At 51.8% G+C, this 13,349-nt stretch overlaps 1 protein-coding gene across 4 annotated transcripts in view; it reads left to right on the forward strand.

The window, feature by feature from the left end:
- Nucleotides 1–1,841: 1,841 nt before the first annotated feature.
- The window catches only part of PIK3CD (phosphatidylinositol-4,5-bisphosphate 3-kinase catalytic subunit delta), a 51,786-nt gene continuing 40,278 nt past the window's right edge, over nucleotides 1,842–13,349 (forward strand). For 2 of the 4 annotated variants that reach the window (XM_058552842.1, XM_058552846.1), the window contains exon 1: nucleotides 1,844–1,908. The gene's annotated coding sequence lies outside the window, so the exon portion shown is untranslated. Of the gene's footprint in view, nucleotides 1,909–3,745; nucleotides 3,793–13,349 lie in introns of those variants that run through there. The other 2 variants (XM_058552843.1, XM_058552844.1) reach the window with 2 other exon arrangements.

A 13,349-nucleotide genomic window follows, 5' to 3' on the forward strand; every position in this document is an offset into this window, starting at 1 on the left:
AAAGGGAACTTGAAGCAGCTTCCTCCAAAACACACATGACAACAGTTAAAAATAAAGTGAGAAAGAGAGATCAGAAACTGTAGAGAGGAAGGCAGAAGGCGAGTCTATCGGGAACTTGAGGGCAGTGATGACTGCACTTGATGTTACAGTTAGCCTGAGTTTCCTAGCACCCCGGGCAAAAGAGGCGGATGAGTCCTACGGTGTGGTCTCAGAAAGGAAGGGCGTGAGGTTTTCAGGAAAGCGAAACTTCTTAGACGGGGGCAGAAGCAGCATGGCACAGTCAGAGGAGCGAGGATCTGGAAGCAGTTCAACACTTACTGACTGTGCGGCCCCCCAAAATGATTCAACTTTCCTGAGCCTCAGTTTTCTTATCTGTAAAGTGGGGCTGATAAGATTTCCCTTGGGAGGCTGTTGTAGTGATCAAAGATAACAGTGTGTGAGGCACATTTGAGCACTTGGCACGCCTCCATTCCCCATCTTGCGTATTACAAAGCATGATTTGAATGGCTGTGAGCAAATACACATTCAATGAAGACTCCTTTTGGATGATGCAAAAGCATTCCTCATCGACTGTTTCTTACAACGAACTGAAAACCAGGGAGTAGTGTTTAAACAGCAACCCAGCAAAAGCAGAGCGAGGACAGGTGTTCGGAAACCTCGGGGCAGTCTGCTTATTCTGCCATCAAATTTTCTCCCTGAAATGTTCGTTTCTTTTCTGGCTTTTGGCAGTATCTCCCTGGAGTGGGCTGGAGACCTCTGCCAAGGACCAGTGATCTGGGCCTGGGGTAGCAGTGAGGATGTGAGCCTCAGATGTTCCGTTGGGAAGGATGTTAGGGTACACTCCTGGGGACAGACCCAACATTCTTCCCCAGAGGGACCCGTGGTCCCTCCTGGCTCCTCCACAGTATCCAGTTGAGAGTCCAGAGCCTGCAGCCTAGATCTTAGAAAACTGGGGCCATTCAATAATCCATTTGTCTTGCCCAGATTCTCGCCCCTTTCCTTGCTAGAAACAGAACAGTCTCTGTCTCTGCAGAGCCCATGGCAGCACGGCTGCATCCATTGCTGGGCCCAAGCTGGGCCTGGGAGGCCAGAGCATCTCTTGGGGAGAAAGAGCCCCTCCCCAAGCCTGTTTCCTCATCTGTCCAAGGGAACAAAGCAGGTGCTTTGGAGTGGGTTGGAGAGGGTCCTTTAAGTCATTGTTTGACTAAGCAGTTGACTGGCTGTCACCCCCCATTACATCCTAGAAGGATTTGAAACCACTACTATAATCCTGGGGGATGGCTACCCCCCCCCCATGGTCTTGACCCACCAAAGCCTGGAGGCCACTGCTTTCTCTCTAGGGTGGAGCCTGGCGGGACTTTGAGCTCCAAGCCTCTCCCGGCCTCACTCACCCTCCCTCATGCCCAGTTACCTCGCACTTGGCGCTGGGGACGCTCCCAGGGTGTCTAGAGGAGCAGTGACCGCCTCTCCCTCTCCTGCCCGCCAGCCTTTTTCTGGCCACTGTTGAAATTCCTTAGTGTGTGAATGTGGAAGGCGTGGGGGTTTTACCGGCTCTTAGGACCTTTATTTGGTTGTTTTCCTTTGCACAAAAAGAAAACTTGTTTTGAAGAAGGGCAAGGTGCAGCTCCCAGAGGCACCTGGGATGATGCCCCTCCAGCCGCAGACGGGGTGGGGATTTGGGGGGTTGGAGAGGACGGGGGGCAGACGAGGCGGCAGGAGGACCCGTTGTTTTTCCTGTTGCAAGCAAAAAGGAAACAAAGTGGGAAGTGGAGTGTGCGGGCTGTCAGCAGGCGTGGCGCCCCACCGCGCCCCGCCTCCCTCCCTCGAGGCTCACTAGCGCCCAGCGCCCTCGCTCCGAGCGGCCGCCGGGCCGAGCCGCCTCAGACCCTGCCAGCCGCGGCGGGACCGGTAAGCGCTCGCTTGTGGCTGCATCTGGGGAGGTGGGAAGAGGACCGGGGCCAGGGACTTCGAGGGGCCTCGGGGTGCCGCAGGCCCGGCTCGCGGGCGTCTCCCCGTGCCTACAGCCCGCGCGCCCTGGTCCAGTGCGCCTGCCCGCGTCTAGCGAGCCCGGCAAGGGGCGTCCCCCGGGCGGGCCGCCGGGACCTGGGCAGAGGCTGCGTGTGGGGCCCGGGCCGCCCTCTGTGCGCCCGCCGAGAGGGGCGCGCACAGCTCCCCTGCGCCTGTACTGCTTGCCCTGCGGAGCGGGACAGGGGAGCTCCCCGACCCGGCGGCGGGGTCCAGGCTGCTCTCCCAGCGGCGGAGCGGCCGCGCGTGCACCCGCCGAGGCGCGGGGCGTCAGGAAGCCCTCAGCCGTGTGCGCCCTGTCCTGAGGGCAGGTGAGCCGGACAGGGGGGCTCCCCGGCTGCACGGCGGGGTTCGGGCTGCGCTGCCACTAGCGGTGCCACTCCCCGCTGCCCGTCAAGGCGGGTGGAGAGGGGCGCGCACATCTCCCCGGCGCCTTGGCCCTGCGCGCCCTCCCCAGCCATGGCGAGCGGGGACCCGGGCTGGAGAGGGGCCGGGATCGAGGGTTGCCGGGCGCTCGCTCGCTCCGGGCGCACAGACGTGCGGCCCCTCCCTCCCCGCCCCGTCCCGGCGGGACTCGGGCCGCGGGCGCTGCTCGCCGCGTGTTTACTGCAGCCGCGCGCGGCGATCAGCCCCCGGATCTGCGGCTGAGCCAGGGTTACGGCGGCAAAACCGCCTCCAGCTTTGCATTTCCGGACTCTTTTTCTTTCTTCTTTTTAATACTCTTGCCCGTAATTCAGCCTGAATGAGGCTTTTTTTTTTTTAATCGAGTTTCCTGTTTTTATTTAGGCTTCCTCTTCTGCACCTCCTTCATTGAAATCGAGGAGAGAGGAACAGGGAGACCTTGCGTGGGGACCGGGATGGGGTCACTGCGTAGCGGGCTGCGCTCTGCCCTGACGGGGAGATGGAGATCGAAAAGAGCCGGGAAAGGGTTGGTGGGAGGCCCCGAAAGGCGCGCTCCCGGAGGAGAGAAGGTGGAGACGGGATTCCCGGGGTCAGGGGTGGGGGACTCACGTCCCAGGTCCTCGTGCGGCACCCTTGGGATCTGCCCGGCTTGCCGATGGAGCGCTCAGGAGTCCTCGGATGAATGAACAGCTTTCACTTCGTTCAGGTGCTCCTGGGAGGGACCTGCGGGTCTCAAGAACCCCACCAGACTATCAAGTGGGGCTTCTTCACCCTGGCTCCTGCAGAAGCCCCCTTGGGCGCCGCCCTCAGAAATGTCCTGCACAGTCGCGCGTGTATGTGGGGCGGGTGTGCCTTCCTGGGTGGAGGGGGTTCCTCTCTCAGGAGTCATCGAGGGGAAGGTTCAGGGCTCCAAAGGGACTTTGCAACTGAGGACTAACCCCACGCTGACTTCCGGGAGAGCTGGACACCGCTGGAGCGCCTGCCGGTGCCCTGGTATTCTTGTCAAGTGAACGGTACCATAGGGACATTTTCCCCCCAAAGAGTTGATGGTTTTTACATATGTGTTTTCAGTTAAACAACTGTAGGAGCTGAATGATGTCTCCATTTTCCAGGGGAGGAAACTAAGGCTCAGAAAAGTTAAATAACTTGCCGACCCACACAGTTTACAAGTAGCTGATCCGGAGTCCCAGCTCCTTCGTCTGCAGGCGCCGTTACTGGCAGATTAAGGAGAGTGTTTCCTAATAGTTCTCTCGGTTTGGGGGTGGGGAAACTTGGGATGTTCTTTCAGAGACACTTCTAAGTGCCAGCTTGATACTCCCATGTAAAACCGGCTGCGACCATTAACCACCAGGTTTGATTAACGTGGTAAGTGGGAATGAAGATTCTTATTTATGATGCTACCACCAGACACAGGGAGATAGGAATAGAACTTTCTCCTCTGCTCTCTCTAGAGCAGAAATTCCCAACCCCTTAGCATTTCCGTGCCCTGCTGTGGTTTGATTTCTTGACTTCAGGATTCTGTCCATCTGGCTCATGAGAATATTGCGTAGCGCATGCAGAGGTTCATTCTCTTTGATGCTTTCACAAACTTTTCCAAGTAATGGAAGACGGTCTGGGGGTGTGTGTGTGTGTGTGGAAGTGCTCTTAAAACCTAGTTGGCAGTTGCCAGCTCTAAAGACAGCCAAGCTTACCTCTTTCTGAGCCCCACGCCCCCCACCTCCTCCACCCACGTTTAGAAACAGCACTGGCCACTCTGGGAGTATAGATGTTTCTGGAATTAGGGCAAGTGCCCTAGAGGCGCTCCTGGCCACGCTGATCTCCCTTCCAGCAGGACAAGCTGCATTTCTGCAGCCTCAGTCCATGCCCAGGAAGGGTGCTAAAGCATATCTTTGCATTATCTGTGGGCTCCATCCTTTCTCCTGCTTCCCTGTGTTTAGCAAGTATTTACTGAGATCCCTGGGGGCCAGGGGCTGTGCTAAGAACAAGGCAGGCAGGCTGGGAGGGTACCAGCCTCTGGGGAGGGGGTTTCCAAGACACAGGCAATCCACAAATAGCAGATAGAGACCAGCCTCAGAGCAGATTAGTTTGTAAGCCCAGCAGCACTGCTGTGTGGAGGGAGTTTGTGGGGGTGTGAATGGGGGGTGAGGGGTCAGTTCCTGCTTCACCTTGTTTTTCTTCAATTGCACAGTTAAAGGGAGAAGTGAATGTGCAACTTATGAAGCAATTCCTCTTTGGCTGGCTTATTTTTCAAAACCATTTTTGTTTAGAGAGCAGTTCCTTCCCTCCCAGAGGCCAGCTGCTTCTGTGGGTCTGACAGCCGGGCTTGGGGCCCCACCAAATGTTTCCTTTCCGTGGGACCTCAGAAAAGCTCTTGTGGCCACTCCCCAGGGGACAAACACGTTTCCCAGCAAAACTGTCGGAGGGGCCGGGCCAGAGGGCAGTGTTCCAGGAGGATCGGGGGTGCCCCCCCCCCCCGTCCGGTGTCAGATGAGTGCAGTAATTGACTGCCCGCTGGAGGATGGCAGGAGCCGGACTTGTTTGGGAGGGAGGGAAACATTCTCATGTATGTGCCAATGCCAGTGTTTCGCAAATGACAAAGGTTGCAAAACTCCTCCTCTCTCCTTGCAGTTAATGCTAAAACTGAATTTTCTTTAATTTGGTTGGCGGAAATCCCCCGCAATCATATCAGAAATGCTGCCAGTTTCAAGATGGAAAAAAAAATTAAAAACCCGGGAACCTCCCTCCTCACTCTTTCCTTGCAGACAAACACTGTGACTTTCTGTGGGTCACACCAAAATGTGGCCCATTCTGCCTCCCCGAGGGCCAGCGTAGTCCCCGAGGTTGGTGCTGTGGAAGTTCCCCTTCCGGCTGCTCTGGCTCCATGTGTGTGAGAACCACCCTCCCCAGAAGTGGTAACCTCACCCCGTTGGATGAGAGTCAGGGCTTCTCCTCGAAATGGGTGCTTTCCTAGGCCGCCTACTTTCTGAGCCAAGAGGGAGAGTGCGCGGAGTACTGGGCGTGGTGTTTCTGCAGTGGAGTTTCAGTTAGCTTCTGTTTCACTTGCACTGGGGGAAACTGCTTTCCACTGAGAGAAATGCCAGGAGAGGGACGGTGGGTGGAGCGCGTGGGGAGGGGGTGAGGAGGAAGCGCAGAGAGGGAGGAGCTGTCGGAGCTGGATTTTAGGTCCTGGGGGAGGCTGTCTTCGTTTCCTGTGGCTGCTGTAACAAATTACCACACATTTTGTGGCTTAAAACAACAGGAATTTATTCTCTCACGGTTCGGGAACCCAGAAGTTCAAAATCACGGTGTCAGCAGGGCCAGCTTGCTCCCTCCAGGGGCCTGGGGCACTGCCTCCTCCAGCCTCTGGGCTCCCGCAGTTCCTCGGCGTGTGGCAGCACCCCTCCATCTCCGCCTGTCTTCACACAGCCTTCCTTCTCCCCATGTCTCCTCTTCTGTCTCTTATAAGGACACTTGTGGTTGGATTTAGGGCCCACCTGGATAATCCCAAATGAACTCATCTTAAGATCCTTAATTAGATCTGCAAAGACCCTTTTCCCCATAATTATTTTTCTAAGTAATTCACAGGTTCGAGGGGTTAAGACACAGACATATCTTTTTGGAGGCCACTGTTCAGCTCACTACAGATGGACGGGAGTGTGTTTCTTTCGGTGTTTTGGGGGGACGGTGTCGAGCACAGTTATTTTTGCAGGGAACCAGATACTCCCTGCTTCTGGGCCCTGTGCTGCCACTTTCCCCTGGGTGACGTTAGGAAAGGATTTTGTCCCATTGTCCCTCTCCTCCCTCCTGCTTCCATGTCCCCAACTTTGTGACCTGGCAGCCACCTTAGGAGTGGGCTCTGCTAGTAGCAGCCCCCTGCTCGCCAGGGTCCCAAGAGCAGAAGAGAACACTGGAGCTTGAAGGAACAGCCTGCAGACTCGTTCTTCCCCCGCAGAGATGCCTGGGCTCCGCCGGCTTTTCTCGCCCTTCCTCACCTCTCTCTCTTTCTCCTCAAGGACAGCCCCTTCTCTGCCCAGGGCCCCTCCCAGCCAGGGCTCCCCTCCTCTGTCTGGGGCCACACATTTTGGGGTTTCCTCTGTTGAGCAGCCCCCTGGAGAGGTGGGGGCAGGACTCAGTTTTGCTGCTGTGTCCCCATGTCCTCCTCTGAGGGGCCACCGTTGTGGGACAGGGCTGGTGGTGCTGGCAGGGATTTGGGGAGCTTGCCCAGTCATTGAAGCTTGTAGGAGGGGGAGGATGAGGACCTGAGGTGTGCAACTGGGGTGGGGGGGCGTGCTCCAAGGCTCTCTGGAGGAGTGGGGCCCCCTCTCTTGCTGACCCCTCCCGGCAAGGGGGGGAGCATAGTTTCTTTGCTTTGGTTGTGAAATCTGGGAGAAATGCTTTCTTATCAATAGGGAAGCAAGATCATAGCTCTGTTATTGAAACTTTAAAAGTCATTTATGTGTGGGTGGGGTGGGGCCAGGTACGGAGGTGGTGGTGGGGGGATTGCCACATGGAAGAAAAAGTACTCTCTCTGGAGTCAGCCAGACTGGAATTTCGTCTCAACCACTTTTTACCTGCTGGATGACCTTTGGCAAATTACCCACCCTTCCGAGCCTCAGAATCCTCAGTTGTAACGTTGGAATAACAATACCTACCGCCAGTCTTTAAGATTTCATATATTGTCACGTGTAAAGTGGTGCCGGGCACACAGCAAAACACAGACTGTAAAGGGGCTGGTATCCAGTGGGCGATCTGTAAGAAATTTATTATTGTCCCACTATCCCAACGTAGCCACTGCCAGTTTGGGGGTCTTTTCCAGTTTTATATGTGCATTTTTAATTTAGTTATCACTAGTAGACTTGAGCTTTTTTATCTTAATTTTTATGTTTCAATTGTGGTAAAATATACATAAAATTTACCATTTTGACCATTTTTAAGTATACAGGTCTATGGCATTTAGTACCTTCACACTGTTGTGCAACCATCCCCACCATCCATCTCCAGAACTTTTTCATCTTGCAAAATTGAAACTCTTTACCCATTAGACAGTCACTCCCCATTCCCCTCTCCCCGTAGCCCCTGGCTACTTTCTTCTCTCTGTACATTTGACTACTCTCAGGACCTTATGTAAATGGAATCACACAGTATTTTTCCTTTTGTGACTGGCTTATTTTACTTGGCATAATGTCCTCAAAGTTCATCCACCTTATAGCATACGTCATAATTTCCTTCCTTTTTAAGGCTGAGTAATATTCCATTGTATGGATCGACTACATTTTGCTTATCCATTCATCCGTCGATGGACGCTTAGGTTGCTTCTACCTTTGGGCTATTGTGAATAATGCTGCTACGAACATGGATGTACACATATCTGTTCATGTCCTCCCTTTGCCTTCTTTTGTGTATATACTCAGAAGTGTAACTGCTGGATGATGTGGTAATTCTATGCTTCATTTTTTGAGAAGTTAGGCGTGAGCTTTTGTAATTTGCTTTTTTCACGTAACATTGGCACATCAGCATTTCTCCACATTGTTTCATAACCTAGCCATCCCTTTGAGTGGCAGTATAAGTGTCCTAAAGCAAAGACACCATCGTTTTCTCAAGGATCCTCCATTGTGGGATATTTATCTTGCTTCCAGACACACATACACACCCCACTCCCAAAATACTATAATGGATTTTTTTTATTTTTTGCTGGGAAAGATTTGCCCTGAGCTAACATCTGTTGCCAGTCTCCCTCTCTTTTTTTTCCCCTCCCCAAAGCCCCAGTACATAGTTGTATATTCCAGTTGTAGGTCCTTCTACTTCTTCTATGTGAGCTACACCGCAGCATGGCTACTGACAGACAAATGGTGTGGTTCCCCCCACCTGGGAACCAAACCCAGGCCGCTGAAGTGAAGCGCACCGAACTTTAACCACTAGGCCATCAGGACAGGCTCTGTAATGGATATTTTCAGGCAAATAATTTTTCTCATACTCAAGAATTGTTGCATCAAAGGCATTAACCATTTTTATGGCTCTTGGAGCTAAATGGTTTTCCAAGAAAGATGGGACCAATTTATCTCAGTGATATATAATAGTTTCATGACACTCTTGCCAGCGTTGAATAATATTGAAAAAAATGTTTTACTAATAGGCCTAAAAGATAATTATCTTAAATGTATTTCTTTTATTGCTCATGAGGTTAAATAGTTTCTTTTTCCTTGCTAGCTGTATGTCTAGTGTGAAGTTTGCTGCAGTGTAATGCAGCGGTTAAACCCCTGAACTCTGGAATTGGATGGATTCAGATTCAAACTGTAGCTTCCCCACTTCCCTGCTGTGTGACCTTGAGTAGATTACTAACCTTCTCTGATCCTTGGTTTCCTCTGCTGTAAAATGAAGCTAATGGGACCTATTCTTAGGTTGTCTTCAGGATTAAATGAGATAAACCAGATAATGAACATCACGTAGCACATAGTTGATACGCAGTAAATATTAGCCGTTATTGTTATAATTTTATTTATTTATTTATTTTCCCCCAAAGCCCCAGTAGATAGTTGTATGTCATAGCTGCACATCCTTCTAGTTGCTGTATGTGGGACACAGCCTCAGCATGGCCGGAGAAGTGGTGCGTAGGTGCGCGCCCGGGATCGAACCCAGGCGGCCAGTAGCGGAGCGCGAGCACTTAACCACTAAGCCACGGGGCCGGCCCTAGCCGTTATTGTTATTATCATTATTTTAATTTAAGTGAACAAGTCTCGTTCATCCTCAAGATTCATCTTGTTTCATCAAGGAGAGATGGTTTACACATAAGGATTTGGATTAAGCGCAGAGATCGATTTTTTTGCTATAAAGGTAGATAATCCTAGAAGGGAGCTGACAGCCCCTCTCTGTTGAAATGGACCGTGTCCTTGGCTGTCTGGCTGGATTTGGGTATGAGTCTCCCTTTGCCGGCCGATGCTTACCTCACTGAGAGGTGGGGAGGGGCTGTGATGGGCTGCAGGGAATCTGAGGCCCCGACAGGGCTGTTTCTCCCATACCCTGTCCCCCTGCCATCCTGCAGCTTTTGCAGCATGGAAATGGGTGTAAATCTTATTAATAGTTGAGTCCAGAATTCACCTTGGTGACTGTTCTGCTGTCGACATCCAGATGCTCCTTCATGCAGTTTGGGAAACTGAGGCAGGCATTTCAGGGGCAGGACCAAGGGGGTTCAGCTGCACCTTGGGTTACTGCCCAGGAAGCCTGCTTTTGCAGCCCCTTAGAGTAAAGGGGCCTCTGCTTTCAGCTCAAGTGGGCCTCAGGCAGCCTCAGGTGAGGAGGGCGTAAGTCACAGTGTTTATCTATGCTTAATGCACGCGTTTCTCTCTTTGCTGCTGACCTGGTGTCTGAGGAGGAAGTTAATGAAACCAGGATCTTGGTCTCAAATAAACTGCTTCATGAGAAATTTCTTTTAGGGGAAAAAACACCAAAAACCCCCAACTTTTCCCCTCACCTGTCTCTCTGAAAAAATCCCATTAAAAACATTTCTCGTGTTTAGAGCCAATGAAAGGATGAGCAAGACCACACCTCCTGTTTCCGACGGTTCCTGGGTCCAGGAGCCGATCACCAGGTTGTGAGTCTTTTTTCCCTGTGGTGCCGTATGACGAATATTTGAATAACACAGCCCATCTGCTGTCATTTGGAAACCAATGATGAAGTGTGATCTATTTTTAAATGAAGTGCAGCAGCACATCTAATATTGGTAGTTTCCTACGATGTGTGGGGCTGCATAGTCCCGAGGGGAAGCCTGGTGCAAGGCACAGTGTTTCGAGAATGAATGGAAAGGAAGCTTAATGTTGGAGCAAAAGCAAGACCTTTAGAATTAGATGGACGTTCAGATCTTGGCTTTGACACTTACACGTAGGTGACTTAATGAGTTGCTTAACCTCTCTGAACCTCTGGGTTTTCATCTGAAAATTGTGATCACAGTACCTCTTTTACTGGATTGTCGTGAAGATTAGAAAGAAGGAAAAACCTATAGTAAGGAGCGGGCACTCAAAAAGTTGCTATTTTTGCCATTGGACGAATGAATCTTTGCAGCCCACACTATGGGAGCGAGTGGATTGTAAATGACAGGTATCTTTGTCATCAGTCATTGAGGTTTGCTTGTATCGTAAGGTTTATTCATCCATGACCCTCCCATGGATGCTCCGTGTGGAATGCACGAGCTGTGTCAGTAAATACCCCCGTTTTACAGGGAAAGATTGGAATTGCTGTGTCCTTTGTTATCAGCCTGTTCCTCTCAGATGTGTCAAAGCCAGAAAGTTTAGTTTTTTCGGCTTTTTTGAACCCTTCCAAGTCTGAAGGAGCTTGGGGGACAAAAGTTGAGAACCAGGGAGGTGAGATCTTTTCTGGGCCATTTCTTTCCTTCCCCCAGGTGGTGGCAGGAGCAGCCCCTGGACTAGCTCACCTGGCCTGGACTGGCAGGTAAGAGCCTCTCGCCGGTGAGGTCTGCCGTCAAGTGACATTGGCCATGGCAGTGGGCACTGGTAGGCCCTGTCACCTGTGAGCTGCAGCAGCGAGACAGGGGCTCCCGAATGGGCGAGCTGCTCTGGAAGCAGCTGTTCCAGGAGCCCTGGTGCTGCAGGTTTGTGTGAAAATGGTTGGGAGATGGCTTGGTGGCTGGCAGTGACCTTGACCCTCATGGGCCGCTTCTCCAACTTTCCCACCAGCTCCTCCCGCCAGAAGAGATGGGATGTGCGACCCTAAGCCTACAGCAGCCCACCCCAACCGTGACCTTGCTTTGAAGCTTCAAGTTTTATTTTTAACACTACTGTTAATTTTACATTCTATTCCCTGATAAATCCATGTTTATTTTACTCTGAAGAATATTTCCCCCTAATGTTTGAGTCAGATGGATGCTCTGGGAAGATGTTTATGTTTTCTCTGTGGCTTCCGCTCCCCTCAGCACAGCGTCTCCAACCGTAGTTTGTAAAACGTGCATTAGGGCAAAATAGAATGAAAAATAATTAAACACAATTGCGACATGAAATGCACAGTTTAATAGGAGCCCTTTTATCCTTTGTGATTCATTAGTTGAGTAACTGAAACTTTGGTTTAGGTAGAGAATTATTAAAATGCTATCCCTCAAATTTAAACATTTTATTTTAACCTAAAACATATCAAGGCATGTTGGTTCACTGATGTCCTGATGTAAGGCCAAGAGGTTTTGTTCGGGTAGGTTCAGCATCCTTCCTTTTTAGTTGCCTTGCCCAGTCTAATTCAGTGGAAAGTTTGTTTTAGTGACTTGTCTTTATTGAATTTCTAAAGTATTTAGCTTCGTTTTCATGGGAACAGCTCTTGCTTTTCACACCCATATGTCATGCACTTACCCACTTGCTACGTGGTGTAATTACAGAGGTGAGCAACGGGTGTGGGCATGTTTGGGAAGCACAGTTAACTCTTGCTGGCCTGCAGAGACCGGGGTCCGGCATCCTGACACCCGAGGAGTGGCCTATTGGCCCCGAGTGGTCAGCACGCTGAGGCCATCGCTCAGGACGTTTTGAAGAGGGAATGGAGAGCACAGTTCACCCCGATTCTGGTACGAAGAGGTCAGGTGAGACATAGGGATCGCAGAAGCTGAGCCAGAGGTGGGGTTGGACTCAGGACTCCCATCTAAACCACACCAGCTCCTCGCTCTGCGAATGAACAGGACAAGCTCCAGAAGGAGGCGTTTCAGGCCAGTTTCTTTTTCTGTGGCTCCAATCAGCGGCATTTGTACTTATGAGCTTTGCCGTTAGCTCAGAATTGCCGCCTTCGTTAATCTGGCTCACTGCTTCTTTGTCTAATAATAATAGTAACAACCGACACTTCTGTAGCACTCTTTCTGTGCTAGGCTGTGCTCTGGGCACCTTGGAAATACTAATTTATTCTTATAAGTACTGTTGCATTCCCTGTTTTACAGAAAGGGAAACTGAGGCACAGAAAGGTTTAGTAAATTACCTCGGTGTTACCCAGCTGGGATGTGGCAGAGCCTGCTCCTAGCCCCTGTACTGTGCTGTCTCCAAATGCGGCCGCTTGTTTCCCAGGAGGAAGCATTTAGTTGGGGCAGGGGACTCTGGATCCCAGGTAGGAGGAGGGACGAGGCCACTGGGAGTCAGTCGGCTGTGCAGAGGGGCTTCCCAGCTCCGTCCTCACCTGTCCCCTCTGACCCCAGGGCTTAGCTGGGCTCCAGGCAGCCTTTCTGTGCTTGCTGGTCCTTTGTCTCTGGTGGGATTGGCTTCCTGGACTCTGCTCCTCTACAGCAAGAGGTGCCGGGAGGATGCAGCTTCTGGGACCCAGCCCGGCCCCAGTCTGCCCAGGGTGGTGTCCGTTCTCCCCCCAGTCCAGAGAAGCAGGGCTTGGCCTCTGAAATCTTAATCACCTCTTTGCCCAACTCTTGAAACTTTTGTGGGAAGTCCACCTACGGGTCCTCAAGCTGGTGGGTGACACAATCAGGGGAACAGGACTCGATGTCTTCTTGGCGAGTGGCCCAAATCTGGTTCCTTTGCACTGACTCAGGAGAGGCAGTGTGGTACAGTGGTTAAGAGCAGGGCTCTGGAGTCAAACTGGCTTCAAATCTGCCTCTCCTGTTCACTAGCTGTGTAGCCGGAAGCTCCTTGAGCTCTCCTTTCCTTCTTTGTGAAATAGAAGGCCCGCCTTAGGGGCTTGTTGTGGTGATTAAATGAGAAAATGTACATAAGGCGCCCAAAACGTGCTGGCTCCTGGCAGGTGCTCCGTGATGGGGGCTGCCCGCTGTAGCCCCAAAGACGGGTCTGATAAATGATGAAGAGGCTGTTGTTCTGGGACGGCCTGAGCTTATCCCAGTGGCTCCCAGGGGCAGAACTGGCCTGTAGACCAGCTCTGGGAGTGGAAGGAGGTGACATGAGGGCCCCTGCCACGGAGAGACTGACCAGACGATGGATGGT

The sequence above is a fragment of the Diceros bicornis genome, chromosome 13 (assembly GCF_020826845.1).
Source record: "Diceros bicornis minor isolate mBicDic1 chromosome 13, mDicBic1.mat.cur, whole genome shotgun sequence".
Lineage (NCBI taxonomy): Eukaryota > Metazoa > Chordata > Mammalia > Perissodactyla > Rhinocerotidae > Diceros > Diceros bicornis.